The sequence below is a fragment of the Manis javanica genome, chromosome 11 (genome assembly GCF_040802235.1).
Source record: "Manis javanica isolate MJ-LG chromosome 11, MJ_LKY, whole genome shotgun sequence".
NCBI lineage: Eukaryota > Metazoa > Chordata > Mammalia > Pholidota > Manidae > Manis > Manis javanica.
Genome location: NC_133166.1, coordinates 96,508,084 through 96,520,175, shown reverse-complemented (window position 1 = coordinate 96,520,175; position 12,092 = coordinate 96,508,084). Strand labels below are relative to the sequence as shown.

Here is a 12,092-nt window from a genome sequence, read left to right as displayed (position 1 = left end):
TTCCAAGGGGCTTTGTTGGCTTTATAAAGTCAATCTTAGTTCCTTAAAGTTGTTCACATCTGAGTCCATGCACATGTCTCTCAGGTATGACATTCCAGTCAAAGCCCTGGCAGTATAACCAGTGTTCTTAAGTAGTCTTCTCACAAGGAAAGCAGATTCTTATTGAACTCATGCAAATAAACATACTGCCATGGAATACAAAAACAGTCACTGAAAGTTTTTAAACTCTGGAGGGATCAGGTAGAGAGAAGGAAGTTTCAATTCTGCTCATAAAGATAGTCATTTACTAAACTGTTGTCAGTTTAAGAGAACAAGGTTAAAACACTTTATCAGCAACATTTGAAACAAAAAGACACAAAATCATTTTCTTTAGTTTATGTAATCTTATGTAACTAATACCTGTTCTGCTGAAATCTAGTTCTTTACCAGTTTAGGGATAATACTATAAATGACAAAAGACTTACAAATGACAATGGTTAAAGATCTGATGAGAGCTTACTGTAAGACAGTTGACATAAGGAAATTCTGTTATTTCTGTAATACAAAACATTTAGTAACAAAGTTTAGCATCATTCTCTTTGACAGTGCTTTCCTGGTAAATAAATAAATATATATCAGATAAATAAGCCAAATTAGTCAAATACTTTCTCTAATGAGAAAAAAATTCTTCTGACATGTTCCAGGGGCCCTCTGGAAAATATCAGAGTTAACTAGAGGTAAAAGCACTTTTTTTTGAACTTAGCATAAGTGTCCAAGACCAGATACAAAAAAAGCAGAGAAAGTGCTTAAGTCTACAGGTCTTCTCTGAAAGCTTCAAGAATGTTTTACTCTTTAATAGTAGATATAAGCTGCTATGCAAATTCTATTAAAAGCTCTAAGATCATTTGCATTAAAAAAATATGAAGAGTCCTCTGAAGGACTACTACTAGTAAGATGGCAAACTTCCGGCTTCTCTTGGGGGGGGGGGTGGTCCTTGGTTTCCGCCGGCGCCACCTGAAGCCCAATCACCTCTCGCTCCCCTCCCAATCCCAGCACCTAGCCAACAGCCACCAGCTCCGTAGAAGTGACACCTCAATCAATTCATGCCCCTTCCTATATAACCTAGCACTTTTCCCTAATAAAGCGGAACTCTCCGGTTAATTGCTGCTATGTGTCGCTCCTTTCCTTTCATCCCCCATGTTTTTTTTTTTTTTTTAAACATACAGCATATAAATTAAACAAGAAGACCTGGTGGTTGTCAAAAAAATCTATTACAACCTTTCTCAAAAGTGGTCACACGTTTGTCCATTTAAACTTTTACAGTGAAACTTGTTTTTCTGGGAGAAACATAATCTTGTCTAGATTCTAGTTTAATTTTTAAGAATAAATTTTGGTTTGTTAACTAAGTGCATTTAATCAGCTGAAAAAAGCTTTGTTACCATTCTGCTTAGGTGGATAAATTAAGAAAACAAATAATCAGTAACAACTTTAATCATTTGTTGGTTAGAGATTTTTCCACTTATAAAAATATATGGAATAAATAATTCAATTTCTCAGGCCATGCAATCGTTTTCAATAACAAAATATTTCAAAGGCAAATAAAGCTTATACAGTTGTTAACAAACTTTAGCTTTTCGTCTTTTTAATATTACGATTTCATTTTTTTTTTTTTTTTTAATATTCTGGCAACTCACTGAGACTTTAAGCATGAGAAACTGCTTTGATCTTTCAACATTAAGAGCAGACTAACAGTTAAAGAAAACTGTTTAACTAGAAACAAGATTCTAATTTTGCTGTGCACTTGATATCAAGACTCACTTGCTTTAATTTCACTAGGCACGACTATATCTGTAAGAATATAGTAATTTATTCTTCATTTGCCCTATGGTCCCAAGCACATAAGCCGGTGAGAATTAGCCTGGGCTTGCCTGCGGCTTGACTGGGTTTATCTCACTTAATCTCTAAACATCCTGACCCTCCCCCCCAAAGCAACAGGCTGAGCGGGTCTTCCACAACAAAAGGCACCACGCTGTTTTCTCTCTTTAAACAAATAGCTGTACTTTAGAACAAAGTTACTTTCTTTATCACAAAACACATTCTTTAGCATGCAGAAGACTTTTCATTCTTTATACTTTTTCTTATTAAAACATACATTTTTTAGCATAGAGAAATGTTTTATTACTTTAAATAGTTTTAATTAAAACTTAAAACCATTAGAAACTTTAATTTCCAGTGAACACCGAGAAGCAGGCCATTGTAAACTGTTAAACTAACATTCTTTAGATTGACAAATTTATGAACACATTTTATAATTTCTGTAACCATGAGCTTTACAGCACAATCTCTCATAGAGTATATCTTCTTAACTTAGCAAAACTTTAAGGTTTTAGGTTTCTACAAAGATTCTCAGGCAGTAGGTAGGTATACACACTGTAACACACAATTAAAAAGAGGTTCACTTGCTTCAGTCATTTAGTTCACTCATTCGTAACAACTATTCTAGATTACTTACAAGACCTTTACTGAATATTAGACAAAGCCAAGCCTTTAAGCATTTTATTTTTAAAAGATTTAGCAGATAACATGACTTAAATGACCTCAGGTAAATTTAGGCAGCTGATAACTACAAGGACATGCCCGCCTCAGGCAAACTCAAATTAGCATTAATGCTTAACACTTTTTATCAGGTTTTCTGGAAGTTTTAGAATACCCAATTTTCACAAGCGCTTGTCTTTAAATCAATTTCATTAATACCATCCGGAGGTAGAAAGATATATTCATTTACACACTTAGGGGGTCGTCTGAGTCTGTCTCATGGTGAGAAAGAAGGAAAAAGAATATGAGGGAGACAAAGGCGAAGGATGAAGATGCCACTTCAAACAAAATGACTGTTGTATGTGCTTGTGAACGAGTGCCTGTCGTTGCACAGTTTTTCTTCCACGGGGGACGCGAATTTATCTGGGATTCGCGGCTGTGACCCCCTTATCCTGTCACGGGAGTCTTCTAGCGGCGGGCGCCCTAATGGCTCTTAATTGCCCGACCCGTGCCCGCGGGGAATGATGTAGTGGCAGAAAGGAGGAACGGAGAGAGCAGGAGAACCTTAGAACAAGGAAATTTAAAATGAGAAGCGCAAAAAAATATAAACTGAAACCAAAACACAGTAAAACAGTCAATGATAACACCAAGCACACACACACCACATCTGATCGCACTCGTTCGGACCGGTCCTTCTCTCACTCTGGTGCGCACCACACTCACCACTTTCAGGGTCTTCAAAAACTCTCGTAATTCTCCTGAAGGGCGTCCACTCGGACTGCCGCAGGGTGACGAGCTCGATCTTTTCCTCCTCGGGCGCCAGTTTTCTGCCGATCGGATTTGCCTTCCTAAGGCCGAGTCACTCGGACCCTAGGGCCAGGATTGGTTACCTGGGCTTCACCCAGGGTCGCTAACCTGGGGGCCGGGACTACCAGCCCGGACTTCCTCACTCGGGACCACTAACCCGAGACCATACACGGGATGGCGACTCCCGCTTTATAATGGATTTATGCAGACACGAGGGGGCGACCCTCGAATTACACTGCCCCGTCCGGACAATTAGACCTTGCCTCCAGCTGTCCTTTGTTCTCAGGGAAGCTGCTCGTATCCCGGACGAGCCCCCAAATGTTAGGGTGCAGGCTTCCGAGGCTTCCCCAGAGAACAAAATACACAGGCATAGAGATGTAAATTCAAGCAAAGTCTTGGGGTCCAAGTCAGCCCAATGCAGTGGGTCTCAACAAGGACCCCGAGCACTCAGAGCCAAGGTTTTATATAGCAATTTCAAAGCACTTAACTCATAGCAATTTTCTATAACTATACATTATTCTTGCAAGACATATATCCTGGGGTTAAGCAAGGGCAGGGTAAGACTACTCCTCAATGGTTAGGGAGGTTCTGCACGATAAGCTTGGTATGTAAGATTTACTGACCAAGGTTAGCTGACCAAGGGTCACAGCTGCCCACCACCCGGTGCTCATGATTAACTTGTTTTTCAAGGCCTTACCCAGTTCCAGTTTTTCTTTCTAAGTCACATACTCAGAAAATGGCTTCTAGGCCTTTAAGATGGCTATGCTTATGCTAACCTATTTCTATTCTTACAATGACTTCATTATTCCCCCCCCACACACTGTAGATGTGTAATCAAGGACTGAGTGATGAGAACCAAAGCAGTTCTCATGGCTCGGAGCCATCTTCACACAGTTTTGGTATCCTTGTGAAGTGTTGCATCCTTGGGCTAGACTCAAGGCCGGATAATGATGTTTGAGTTTACTGTAAGTTCATTTATTCAGTAAATACAAGAAGTGCCCTCTTGGCATTGCTCTTGAGCTGTTACGCCTCCAGTCCCCTGGCGGGCCCTTTCAGGTCTTTGATATCTCATCGCATCTCCTCCCTTGTCTGCGGCTTAGACTCAGGGAGGGGACCCACAGACCTACACGGCAGCCATCAACAGCCCTCCCACCTGTAATTCTAGGGACCTCTCCTGGCTAGAGTGGCCTCAGTATGCAACCCATTCCACCCCCACCCCAGACACTAATTAAACTTCTGAAAGCCAGGCTCAGGTGATTTCTTCATACCAAAATTTTAGGATCTTTTTTCTACTTGGGTGAGATCATTTGGTAGGTCACAGCTAACCGATGTTTGCTCACTTGGACAGACCTCATCTTGGCGGGTGGGGAGAGGTCTCTTCTGTTGGCAGAGGGATTGGTGGGCCTGGGGGGTGGCAATGGTGAGGTAGGAAGAGAGCCTGAGACCCACACACACCATTTCCTTGGGAAAAACAAGGTTCCTGACCTCAGGAGGGGGCATTCTTGGAGTGAGTCAAGTTATTCTTAAGAAAGAATAGAACATGCCAAGATTAGATATGAACTGGCCCTGTGAGGAAAACGACCTCAGAATCATTAACTCAGAGCTTCACAGAAGGCTGGGAGCTGCTGGGAGACAGAAGTCATGGGTCACTGTGACCAGCTTTCCCCTGAACTCCGGTGGGGAAATTACAAAAAGGTCACATCACACTCCATGCAAGCAAGTGCTGGTGTAAACACTAGCCTGGAAGAAGGAAATGCAATAAAAACACTGGCTTAGCACTTCGCTGTTTATAAATGTCCCTTGTGTGCCCCCTTCTGTCCTCACATCTGTCCACTCTGCAGATGAGCAGAGGAGACTCTGGAGCATTTTAAGGACTTGCTCACGGCGGGAGGAACCACAGCGCAGCACTTCGCATGCAGCATGCACCTGGGCCGCCTGGGTCCTCCAGGCAGGGGCAGAGATGGTAGAAGGAACAGGACAGGTGGGAGCAATCATCACAATTCCCAGTGGCAGCTTCAGGGAGCGACGCGTGTTTGGGGGAAGAGGAACCATTCAGAGGAGTGGTTCTGGGGCATGGGAAGGAGTTGTGGGTCAGAGGAAGGCAGTTTCCAAGGGTGACTAGGGTGAAGGAGGTGTGTGGGCCTGGAATGCAATAATGAACTATGATTTATGATTTAACTTTTAACTGGGTTTTCTGTAACTCTTGATGTATGTGCCAAAACAAGTTATTTTAAGTAGAATCTCCTTTCCATTATGTGACTGTTTTATGTTGTCCCAAAGGTTTTTGAGAGCATTACGCTCCGTGAGACCAGGGGCTGTTGAACAACAAGTTATGGTTAGTTATACAATATGTATTAAGTCACCCCTCAGGTCTTTGTTGTGTACGATTCTTTGATCAATAAATACAAAGGGTGCCCTCTCAGCACCACTCTTGCGCTATTAAGCCTTGAGTCCCTAGGCTGGTCCTTTCAGATCTTTGATATCTCATCCCCCTTATCTGAGGGTCAGAAGAAGGGAAGGACCGACAAGTGGTACCCAAACAGGGACACTGAAACTAAGAGCAGGGAAACTGAAAGGAAAGGAGCGACACATAGCAGCAATTCACCGGAGAGTTCCGCTTTATTAGGGAAAGGTGCTGGGTTATATAGGAGGGGGCATGAATTGATTGAGGTGTCACTTCTACGGGGCTGTTGGCTGTTGGCTAGGTGCTGGGATTGGGAGGGGGGCGAGAGGTGATTGGGCTTCAGGTGGCGCCGGCGGGAACTGAGGACCCCGAAGAGAAGCCGGAAGTTTGCCATCTTACTGGTGGGGACCCTTCATTCCCCTTTCTCCTCTATGGGTTTGTAGACGTTGCTTTCTCTCTGGCTGCTTCCTGCTGAACAGGGGCGGAGAAGGGAGTGAGGGCTTGAGGATTGGGAGGAAAGGGTTGATAGGACTCCCCACAGTAAGGACGAGTAGATGTGGACTTCTTCAGGTTTGGAAATCAATGAAGGTTCCCTGTAACCATAGGTTGGCCAAGAGGATATGGGTGTAAGGAGCCAGGCGTCTGCGGCTATTGTTTCCAGGAACAGTTTCCAGTGGAGAGAGGGGTCCATCTCAGCGTGTGGTGAGGAGGTCACGTGAGGGTGAGGGATCTTCTGTGGCCAGAAGCTGGTAGTTCCTGAGTAAAAGCTGGTTGAAAGCTTGATTAGAGATATTTCCAACTTGGGATTTGATGAACTTTGTTATACAGGGTAAGAAGAGACAGGCGAGAAGAATGATTATTATGGGGCCTGCAATGGGCCAGAGCCAGGTGAGGAGGGGGTTTGTTAGTATTGACGAGAATGGGTTGGAATTGGAAGCAGAGTGGAGACTGGAGGCAAGGTCGGTGAGTTTGGTAATGTCAGTTTCTACAATGCCAGATTCGTTGATGTAATAGCAGCACTCTTCCCAGAGGAAGACGCAGGTGCCGCCCTTCTCGGCTGTAAGCAGATCTAGGGCCCGCCGGTTTTGAAGGGTGACTTTAGCTAGCGAAGTGACCTGTCTTTGGAGAGAGGCTAGAGAATCAACAGTGGATGTCAGGGCTCTCTCAAGTTTGGCGTTGAGATCTCTAACTGCCTATAGAGAGTGACCCAAGGCTTCTCCCGAAAACCCTGCCCCAATGGCTGAGGTGATCAAAGAGCTACTGACCATGATGGGAAGGAAAGCAGCTCTTTTTGTGCGCGAGGGCAAGGGAGGTTGGAGCTCAAGGAATTCTGCCATGCTGTAAAGTGTTAACTGTGGGATTAGGGTGACGAGAATGCAGGGTGTATCGGAGTTGAGAGGCAGTGAGTTGAAAAGACTGCTATTACACTAAAAGAAGTGTCCCGGTTGCGTAAAAGTCTTAGAGCTGGAGGTAGGGGTGTAGATAGAGAGGCAGTGAAGTGCAATGGAAGGGGGTGGAGTTGGGCTTACACAGTGGTGGATGGTGAGATTATCTGGGTATTCTGGTTCCCATAGGGGTATGTCTGCCAGGGGGCAGAGGGGTTGTCTTTCTGCATGGAAGGAGTAGTTGGAAATATTAAGGGGCACGGCGGCCAGCAGTGGACGCTGTAGTGATGCGCACAAGAAACAATTGGCGGTGTTAAGGGTGTGGTTGAGAAAGATGGTGGTGTCCTGAATGAGCTGTAATGAAGAGTAGAAGAAATGGGAAGAGGGGTGGGGATAAGAAGATGAAGAGGCGCCGTCAAGAGTTTGGATAATGACATTTTCGGAATGTCTGCTATCTGATGCAACTTGAGAGATCTGGGAATGAGAGGGAACATACTTTCGAGAGATATGAAGGGTACCGTGGGGGGTCGAGGACGCCCCGTAGTAAACTGAGGCTGTGACTCTGGCAGCCCATCGAGAGTCCCAGGGATCTGGGATAAGGAGAATGAGCCGTTGGGATATTTCATGAAACGGTTGGAGGAGTAATACTGTGGGTACTGGAAGTTACCTATGTAGTGAATGGCGCAAGACTAGTAGGGACATTTCCTGTAGGTATCTGGCCATCGCCTGCAATAGGCTTGTCTTTGGTCATAGAGGAAGCAGAGGTAGGGAGAATAAGGGGAGCTGCTAGTGAACACTTCGGTGGAGGGAGGAAAGTGGAGGTATAAAGGCTCAGAGCAGCTTTTCAGAGGGCAGTCTGGTGTGGCAATGAGGGCAGTAGCTTTTGTTTGATGCTGTGTGTAAGTCTGTCTGACTTTGAATCGCCATACAAAGGAGGCTGGGGTGGTGGGGAAGACAATAGGAATGAGGAAAAAAAGTGAGAGAGCATTAAAGGAGGAAAAAGTCATGATTCGGGTATGGATGGCAAAGGGGGTGAACGGGATTTTGGAGGAAAGAGGACAGTAAGGTCAGGAGTCTGGAGGGAGGGAGAGTCTGTAAACTTTTGTAGGTTAAGAGATCTTTTAGGTGATGTGGGGACAGAATGGTAAGGGGCGCCCTGAATGTCAGTTTATGAGCTTCTTTCTGCAAGAGCTGTCCAGCGGCTAATGCTCGTAGGCAGGGGGCCCATCCCTGAACTGTGGGGTCTAATTGCTTGGAGAGATAAGCTACTGGGGCAAAGGATGGGCCATAATATTGGCCTAGGACTCCTAGAGCTTGACTGGACCTCTCATGAATGTATAATGAGAAGGGCTTCGACAAATCAGGAAGATGGAGAGCTGGGGCTTCCACAAGGGCTTGACGCAGCTTAATGAAGGAGTGTCGGGGTGAGGAGGATAATGGTTTTTTAGGGGGGCTCTTGCTGAGGTTGTATAGGGGTCTTGCCAACAGGGTGCAGGGAGAAGTTAGGGATATACGTTCTAAAATATCTAGCTAGGCTTAGAAAGGGCCTAGAAAGGAAAGGATTTTTGTCCTGGTTTTGGGAATGGGCAGGTCAGAGAGGAGCCATTTTCTGTCTAAGGTAATGGACTTTCTTTGTTGAGATAGAAGGAATCTGAGGTAAGTGATGGGAGGGGAAGAGATTTGAGCTTTGACGGGGGATACTCGGTAACTTCTGGAAGCTAGAAGGTTAAGTAGGGAGGCAGTGTCAAGTTGAGAGTGTTCCCACGAGAGACTGCAGAGTAGAAGATTGTCTATGTATTATAAGGTGGACTTGGAGTGATCATGATGAAACTGTTTGAGGTCCTGAGCTAGGACCTGTCTAAAAATATGGGGACTATCTCGGAAGCTTTGTGGCAAAACTGACCAAGTGAGTTGTTTAGAATGTCTTGTGTATGGGTCCGTCCAGGTGAAGATGAAAAAATCTTGGGAGCAGGGGTCTAGAGGGATAGAAAAATGGGTCTTTGAGATCTAGGACTGAGAAGTGGGATGCTGAGGCTGTATGGATTTGGAACTAAGGGATGGATAGGGACAATGGCTATGTTGATGAGGCGAAGGTCTTGGACAAGGCGGAAAGATCCGTTGGTTTTTTTAACAGCTAATATGGGGGTATGTCTTTGAGATCTAGGACTGAGAAGTGGGAGGGATGGATAGGGACAATGGCTATGTTGATGAGGCGAAGGTCTTGGACAAGGCGGCAAGATCCGTTGGTTTTTTTAACAGCTAATATGGGGGTATTAAATGGGGAGTGAGTGGGTCTGCTTGAATGATGGGTTGGAGGCCTATGAGGGCTGAAGTGGTTAGGGGGTATTGGGCCTGACAGATATACCGAGAGGGGTCACGTAATTTGATAGAGGCAGGGGGACATAGGGCCACATAGGGACTTGTAATGTCCCAAACTTTGGGATTTACAGGGTGTATGAGGGCAGAACCGGAGCTTTCATTGGGTAGAGGGGGGTCGTCGGCTATGAGGGCCATCAGAAAGGGAGTACTGGGGGCTGTGGGAGTGGATATAGTTATGGAAACGTGGAGGAGGGAAAGGATGTCTCGTCCTAGTAAAGGGATGGGACACTGGGGCATAACTAGGAAGGAGTGGGAGAAAGGTATGGGATTGTCTTGGATTGTGCATAAAAGGGTGGGTGGGGGGTTTAATGGGAAAATCTGTTTACCTCCTACTCTGACTATAGGAGTAATGGCTGGCGTGGTAGGGCCCCGGTATTCTCACAAGACTGAGAAGGTGGCTCCTGTATCTAGGAGGAAGGAGATGGGGTGACTGTCTACTGTTAAAGTAACCCTGGGCTCCTGTTTGGTGATGGAAATGGTCAGGCGAGAAGCCCCCGGGCCCCATCAATCTTCTTCTGCCAGCCCCACTACGGCGGGCTTAGGATGGGGGTTGTTCGTCCAGCCTCCCCTTCGGGTGGTTGGGCAATCAGACCCCCAGTGGCCCTTTTTGTGGCATCTGGGGCATGGGGTGGTAGGAGATCTGGGGGAGGGGCACGCCCTTGACCAATGTCCCTCTTTTCTGCACTTGAAACAAGCTCTTGGGGGGGCTTGTTTGTAGAGGGGCGCCCAGGTTGTGGTTTTATCAGCTGGGCCAACATCTGGAAATTGGCCTGATCAGCCTTTTGTTTACGGCATTCTTTCTCCTCCTCCCGCTTATGGAAGACTTTAAAGGCCACTGTTAGGATCTCAGTCTGTGGGGTAGCGGGGCCCTGTTCTAACTTTTTGAGTTTCGCTTTAATGTCAGGGTAGCCTTGAGCTAGGAAGTATGTCATAAGGACATGTCTTCCTTCAGGTGTTTCTTGGTCCAGGCTGGTATACTGTAATAGGGCTTGAGTGAGTCTGTCTAAGAACTCGGAGGGGATTTCATCTCTCTTTTGAATTATGTCTTGGAGCTTTTGAAAATTGACTACTTTACAAGGTGCCCTTTTTCAGACCTGCTATTAAGCAGGAGGCAAAAATATCTTGAGAGCGGAGACTCATGGCGGTGTTATAATTTCAGTGTGGGTCTTGTTCGGGGACAGCAGTGGGGCCAGGGGGATAGGTGGGGTCAGTCCTGTGGGTTTCAGTAGCCTGCATTTGGGCGAAGTCCTAAACTCGCCTACGCTCTTCAGAGAGGAGAGTATTGGCCAGGAGCATGAAAATGTCATGATGTGTGAGGCTGTAAGACTGGAGGGTCTATTGAAACTCCCTGATGTATGTCATGGGATCAGTGGAAAAGGAACTTAGGCGTTTCTCTAGTTAGGCTAAATCTCTTAAGGAGAAAGGGACGTGAACGCGCACGATGCCTTCGGATCCTGCTACCTCCGGGAGGGGGGCGATAATTTTGGGAGGCTCTTGGGACTGAGTCTGAGGGGGACTGAAGGGTTCTGGCTCAGTCTGTGGGGGAGTGACGCGGTCTAGCCGTGCCTAGTAGAGCAGGTCCTGAAGTGCGGAAGGGGGGCAAAGAAAATAAAGATAGAATCGGACCCACATGTCGCCAGCTAGCAGCCCAGCTGCTTGCCTCTGCTGCTTTAGTTGGGCTTGAACTCATGACTCTGACGTTAAGAGTCCCATGCTCTACTGAGCTACAGCAGGGCTCCAGTTAATTGCTTATGGAGTGCGTTGTTTTCTATTCCTGCCACATCGGCAAGTGGGGGAAGGGCATAGCTAGAAGCAGGGGCGGTGTTTCTACACATCTTCAAGGTCTCCCTATTTTCAGAGTGAGGAGTCTTGGCAAGATATGTTTTTGTGGACAGATAACTTCTAAGGACTGCACCGGTTGTTCTCTAGCTTGTGCTTTCCCATGCTGCGTTCAGACATGGGGGGAGGTGCTTTCCCATTCTCTCTACAAACATGTGAGAAGACAAAGGCGGTCCCTAACAGGGGAGAAACAGGTGATGAGGGCAAAGACGGAGGAGGCCCCTGGGACCTAGTTAAAGGGGGGCTGAAAGGCTCAGGCTTAATCTGCAGGGAATGAAGGTGGAGGAGGTGAGATGGGGGAGGAGATGGTTGGGGAGGAAGGGAGAAGGGCTGTTGTAGGAGAAGAAGGGGAAGGGAGTGAACAGGAGGCTTCTGCAGGGGCGGCGGCTTGCAGGCTAGGAGAACTTGGGAGGGGGCGGGGAGAGGAGGAGGCAGAAAGCTTCGATATAGGGAATCTCCTTCCATTTTTTCAGGCGCTGGCAGTAGTTAAAAAGATCGCAAGTGATGTTAGGATCAAGAGTTCCCCCTGCAGGCCATTGGTTTTTATTGTCTAGGGGGTATGTCGGCCAATCTTGGGAGCAATATTTACGGAGAAGTTTTGGTTTTATATCAGGCATCAGGGAGAGGGTAGCCAGATGCTTAAGCAGGCATTCAAGAGGTGAACTTTCAGGGAGGGATGAGGAGGCTCCCATGGCTAAAGGACAGAGAAGGAGACAAACGGGAAGACGAACGGAGATCCTCGGACTGGAAGCAGACCACAAGGA

General features: G+C 46.4%; 1 protein-coding gene and 1 long non-coding RNA gene across 2 annotated transcripts in view; both read right to left on the bottom strand.

Moving 5' to 3' along the window:
- LOC108391303 (NSL1 component of MIS12 kinetochore complex) overlaps window positions 1-12,092 on the bottom strand; it is a 46,315-nt gene that overhangs the window by 1,336 nt on the left and 32,887 nt on the right. The gene's annotated exons all lie outside the window — the stretch shown is intronic.
- LOC140844478 (uncharacterized) overlaps window positions 50-12,092 on the bottom strand; it is a 242,596-nt gene continuing 230,553 nt past the window's right edge. The window contains exon 2 of the long non-coding RNA XR_012122860.1: window positions 50-227. This is a non-coding gene — a long non-coding RNA (uncharacterized lncRNA). The remainder of the gene's footprint in view (window positions 228-12,092) is intronic.